Source organism: Pseudonaja textilis, chromosome 7 (genome assembly GCF_049901715.1).
Source record: "Pseudonaja textilis isolate UNSWEBS1 chromosome 7, rPseTex1.2, whole genome shotgun sequence".
Lineage (NCBI taxonomy): Eukaryota > Metazoa > Chordata > Lepidosauria > Squamata > Elapidae > Pseudonaja > Pseudonaja textilis.
The window spans coordinates 27,878,584-27,884,583 of record NC_141996.1 but is presented as its reverse complement, the minus strand read 5'-3'; positions in this window follow the sequence as shown (position 1 = coordinate 27,884,583).

The window sequence follows — 6,000 nt, the reverse complement described above, 5'->3', positions numbered from 1 at the left end:
AAAATGAACATGCCACATTTCACAACAAATCCTATTTCAAATAAGTAGCATTTCACTCATTTTAGAAGGACATTCTGATCTTTCTAAAGACTCCAAAATTTATGCAAGAGGATTTTTTTTTAAAGAATCGGACATCAATATAAAAACTTCTGACAAACAGGCTTAGGTAACAGAAACCAGTTAAGTTGAATTAGGGCTATCAAGAAATCATCCAAACTCACGTCTACGAGGATACAAAATCCTTTTGTGAATATTTAATTTGGATTTAGAAAATGTATATGATTTAACACATTCATCAAGACATAAGTTAATTCCATTTTGAATATAATTAACAGCACATTAATATCTTTAAATAATTTTGGAGGCATTAATCTTATTTTTAAAATGTAAAACATACCTCCAACATTTTTTAAAAGAGCTGGAACTCTTGATATGGCCAAAAGAAAATCCCAACTCTTAATTTTATTATAAATTATCCATATTCATTTTAGTAAAATTCTTTAATTGTTCATAGAACTGAATATTTAATCTATAAATATATTTTAAAAAAATATGGATTTCTGAGGCATCCAATTTATGTCATTCAAAAAAAAAATATAATAACACTAAAATTTGAATATACTGACACCCATAAGTTTGGAACATTTTATATTCTGTTTCTGTCCTTTCAAAGTTTTAACGACAAGAATTGATTGATCAATGGTAATAATCCTATTTTCAACCCAAACTCTCTCCCAAAACATTTTTAAAATGGATTTATAAACTGCAGGTTAATAATTAGTTAATTGTTTTTTTAATTATCATCCATTAAAATAAATTTTAAAACATTTTGAAAAATATTTTCCAATCAACAAAATGATTAATGCATTTTTTCCTAATGCCACATTCTGTTGCTGTACTGTATTAATTTAGATAACACATTGAGGTTCAAAAAAATTTTATGATTGTGAATAGTATAAAAGATTTCTGTGGAACTGAAGAAAAGACTGCCACAAGTATCCCGAAAAAGTCGAAGTCACCAGAACTGTTTATTTGTGCATTGTGAGGGCAAGAAGCCAGTTTACATACAAAATTGACTAAAACCCAAACCTTATTTGTCCTGTAGTCAATTTTGCATGTAAATTGGCTTCTTGCCCATGCAATGTATAGAAATGCACAAATAAATAGTTCCAGTAACTTGGACTTTTTCAGGATACTTGTGGCAATCTTTTCTTCAATTACACAGAACTATTTTATATTGATCACAATCACAAAAAAAGTTGTTTGTACTTCCAAGTGGGTTGCTCTCCATCTTTGTTATCCAAATAAGCAAGAGACCAAGTTATATGAAGGAAAGCAGCATTTGCATGTGATAATTGGTCTGAAGATAACTCCAGATTTTTGTAATTTACACAACTGCCTCCACAGGAAGGTGTGTTTAAACAGGCAAGATGGAGTCATGGCATCATACCCTTTAGACCTTTCCCCCAATTAAATTACAACATTAAACATTTAATAATAGAAAGCTGGAACACCAAATTCATCAACTCCATATAAGACATAGGCAGGCATTTTAATAAATTATTGATGACTCTCCTAAGACACAGCTTTACATACAGCACAGGAGAAAGAATGTAATAATCCAGTGCTAAAACTTATGCCATGAGTTTCTAAAAACAAAAAGACACTACAAACGAAATATAATTTAGACCCAACTTATTGTTGATTCAGCATTGTTAGTAAGAAATGATAACAGTGCTTACGCAACTGTCATGTACTGTAAAAATGACCAAAGTTTCTGTACACTGCAATCTGATGGAATGTATAGTTCACTCAAGATGTAAGATGTATACACCAACACAAAAATAAGTTGTCTTGGCATACAATTAAACTGTGCATATATTGTAGAAAAATATGCATGTGGTACAATCAACATGTATTGTAAATGAACAAGTCAAGCTCTTGGAGCATTCAACATATTTTAGAGGCATGGGGGTGGGGGGGCGGGGAGAGAGATGCAGCCTTAGCCATGAGTAAAAACAAGGCTGCTAATGCTCTCTGAAAAGCTTGACTAATTAGTGTTCATAAAGCTCTTATAGGTCTTCATGAAAAAAAAAAACCCATCAGAGGAAAACATTAACCTCAAATGCTAAAAAGGCTCCAGCTCTTGCATCACAAGAGCACTGAAATACCTGTAGTTTCCATGACAGTCAATATCCCCAACATAATTTACAAATGATGGGAGTTATCCAAATAAAATAAATGTCTGCTCAGCAGAGTAAACAGAGACAGCTTTACCAGTCCCAATTTAAATGGCTGAGATGATCAATATGAGAATAGTAGTGGCCACAATGAAGCCTGTATTAATTATGAAGAGAGATTATGAAAGAAATTCATCATTATTATGGGGATCACTGGAGTAATTTAATAGACTTGGCCAGTTCTACACAACTCTTAGGATATTTGGGGTCATATATGCTGAGTCCAAAATAAACTTTAGTATTAGGTAAACAGAGCATTGTCTAACTTTTCAGAAATTCTAAATTTGTGTGCTAATCAACAACTTCTAAATTTGTGTGCTAATCAACAACTCATAAGCAAATTAATCCATGTTTATTTATTCAGAAGCTACATGCCACCCATTCTCATTTTTAAGCTATAGCAGCTTATGTGTTCATATTCAATAAAATTAACAAAGCATTAAAATCCAGCAATATAAAAAACCTCTAATAAACTATGAGAAATCCGAAAGAGTTTGGTAAAATGAGATATGTCTCAAAATGTTTCCAGACCTGTCCTGAATTGTATCACAAGATGGCTAGATTTAATTTGATATTGGAATCAAGATCAGGCACTACCATATAAAAGTTTAATAACTTTTGTTATCAAATATGTCACCAGTGGAACTTGTTAAAGTTGCCTTATTGAATATGAGTTTACAAATCTGGAACCAATCAAGTAAAATTTTACTCAACTATTTTTTAAAGAAATAAATGCATTACTTAAACAAATTCATGGCATAATAGATTATTTCAATTGTATATTTATCTTTTTATAGTGATATTGTTTCTAACCAAAAAATCTCAACAAGGATATGTAGTCGAAATCATATTGTGAATAATCAGCATTTTTAAAGAACAAATTAATAGGAAAGTACATAACCCATTACTACAAGAAATGGAGTTATTCAGAATGTCTTGGTAATACTGCAAACCTCATTAATCTGGACTATCATTCTGTATAGAATATCTAACTTGACTATCGATACCTTATTGGAATCTTATAAAAATAAGAATTTAAAATACTGTAGACCAGCTGAACTGACACACTTTATGTCTAAATATCCCAACAACTTCCTTAAAAATACCCAAGAGATTCTAAAGACAACCATTAAATATAAGGAAATAAGACCATTTTAAAATGAAACTAAGTATGTGTTTATATCTTTAATTTTCTTAAAATTCTTAAGTAGCATGACTTGAATGTTAATTTAAAAATTAATTTCATAACAGGACATGGATAAAACAGTGCATAAAACAGATATTTAATGCATTTTTGCATATCATTTAAAAAAGAAATTAGGAGAGACCTAATGAACAACAGTGGGAAAATCTCCATGGTTCTAATAAATTTACACAAACAAATGTAGATGCAGTTCTTATTAAAATATATACATTTTCTAATACAGAAGTTTACTTTTGTGCCAGATAAAAAAATCTGCATAGCTGTATAATTAGTGCATAATGTTGTTATTCATACATTATACTGTTTGGTGTTTTTATGTGGGTGTGGGAAGTGAAGAAAAGTTATGTAAATTGATGGATGTGCATTATATGATAGTGCTTTTGCAGCAGGAATATTAATTTGGAAGATGGTGAAAGGCTACCAATGAGTAAGATGGGATAGGAGGAAGATGATCATGCTGACAAAGAATGAACTATTGAAATAAGCTAATGCATTTCATCCTATTGATAATGATTTCCTAAATCAGGGCTGTCAAACTGCTGACCCACAGGCCAGATGCACCACACACTGGCCACGGCCACGCCCGATTTAGCAAAAGGAGGAAAAGTCCCGATATGTCACATGACGCTGCCATGACAATGCGAGTTTGACACCCCTGGCCCAGATCTAAAGTAAACAAAATCTGTAAGAAGGGAGATACCACCCAACATTACTTAAACCCTGAATAAATCTATTTCATGTCCACAAATCACCTGGCATGTTTTATTTTATGAACTGGAGGAACAGAACATATCATTCTGACAAGCCCAACAAGAAAATATCTGACAAGATCATTCTGAAAATAGCTATCAAAGTTATGGGCCCATCAAAAAGTAAAGTGGGAAATGTTTCAAAAGCAATAAATGAGTTGAACAACAAAATTCTTCATGGGATTGTGGTTATGGCCCATGGCAATTGGTGGAGCTCTCTTTAGCAAGAAAGAAGGACTAAACTGCAGAGGATAGTACCAGTGCTGTCTCTTCAGCAACTTCAAAGACAGCCATAGTAAAGTTATTGCATCCCATAAGTAATGGCAGGATTAGGACAGGAACATTAGGAACTGTGAGTTTCCTCAGTTTCTTTTTATGGCTCATGAACTGGATTGCAAAAGAAAATAGGATTGTGTGCCCTTCAGAAAAGGATCCAGTGACTATTTACAACCAGAACATGTTTTAAGCACATTCTAATGTTGAACATATTTGTGCAAATCAGATGTCAATAATATGAACAATTAACTAGGTACATTACATATGTATATAGTATGTGCATACGTTTATATACATACACACATATACACCAGTGGTGGGATTCAAATTTTTTTACTATCGATTCTGTGGTCGTGGCTTGGTGGGTGTGGCAGGGGAAGGATACTGTAAAATCTCCATTCCCTCCCCACCCCACTAACCTGCTTTCCAGTTCCGTTCTCCTGTGCAGGGTAACAAAAGAAGACCCAGCCAATCAGCAGGGACTTGGGAGGCAGAGAATAGATGGGGGCAGGTCCAGTCAGACGTGGTATTCCGAACTACTCAAAATTTCTACTACCGGTTCTCCAGAACTGGTCAAACCTGCTGAATACCACCTCTGAAACACACACACACACACACACACACACACACACTTAACTACCCATCTCCCTCATATAGGGAGTAAACTACATTAAATAGTATTCTCACAATAAAACTTTAACAATAGCACTTAGACTACTTCATAATGCGTTACAACCTAAGCAGTTTATAAAATCAACATAATGCCCTCAAAACAACCAGGGTCTTCATTTTACTGACCTTGGAAGAAGGAAAGGCTGAATCAACCTTGAGCCAGTCAGGATTAAACTCCTGCAATGGACAGAATTAGTCTTCAATACTCACTACGCCACCAGATCAAACCTTGCACAAAGTAAACAAGGATGCAACAGAAAACATTATCCAATGCAAATTTATGTATGTATGTCTTTCTGGGTGTGCCCGATTAGAAATAAGCCTTTCCTAAAACTTACCTTCAACTTTAATGATGAAATGTTAAAATATATGCAAAATACGTGTTTACTTAATTATTGATATGTGACTGGTGATTAAAAATATCATCAGATTTTCATTTATCCTTTGATAAATCGAATTGTATTTACTTATTTAATTTAATTCACAGTGAAAATTAAGGAACATTTTCTATGAAAATAGTCTGAAGAAGTTCAGGCGTGTTGCATTTGCTGCATTATTTCACTTGTAAAAAGATAACAGGCCAAATTTGAAAAAAACATTATGATATAAAATATAAGGCTTATCTTACTTCCTTAAATGGAAGTTTCCTAAGGTGATTGACAAATACATAGAAACTTACGCTAGGTAGGAGAATGAATGAATATAATAATCTGTTGTATTATATAAGTTTTCCTAGAATACAGTTGTATTCTAGGAAAGTTTATATAATACAACAGATTATCCTTAGCATTGATTTGACAAAATCAGATGAACCCAAATATCAGCTTTATTATGCTCTAGTATTACATGTGTATGATAC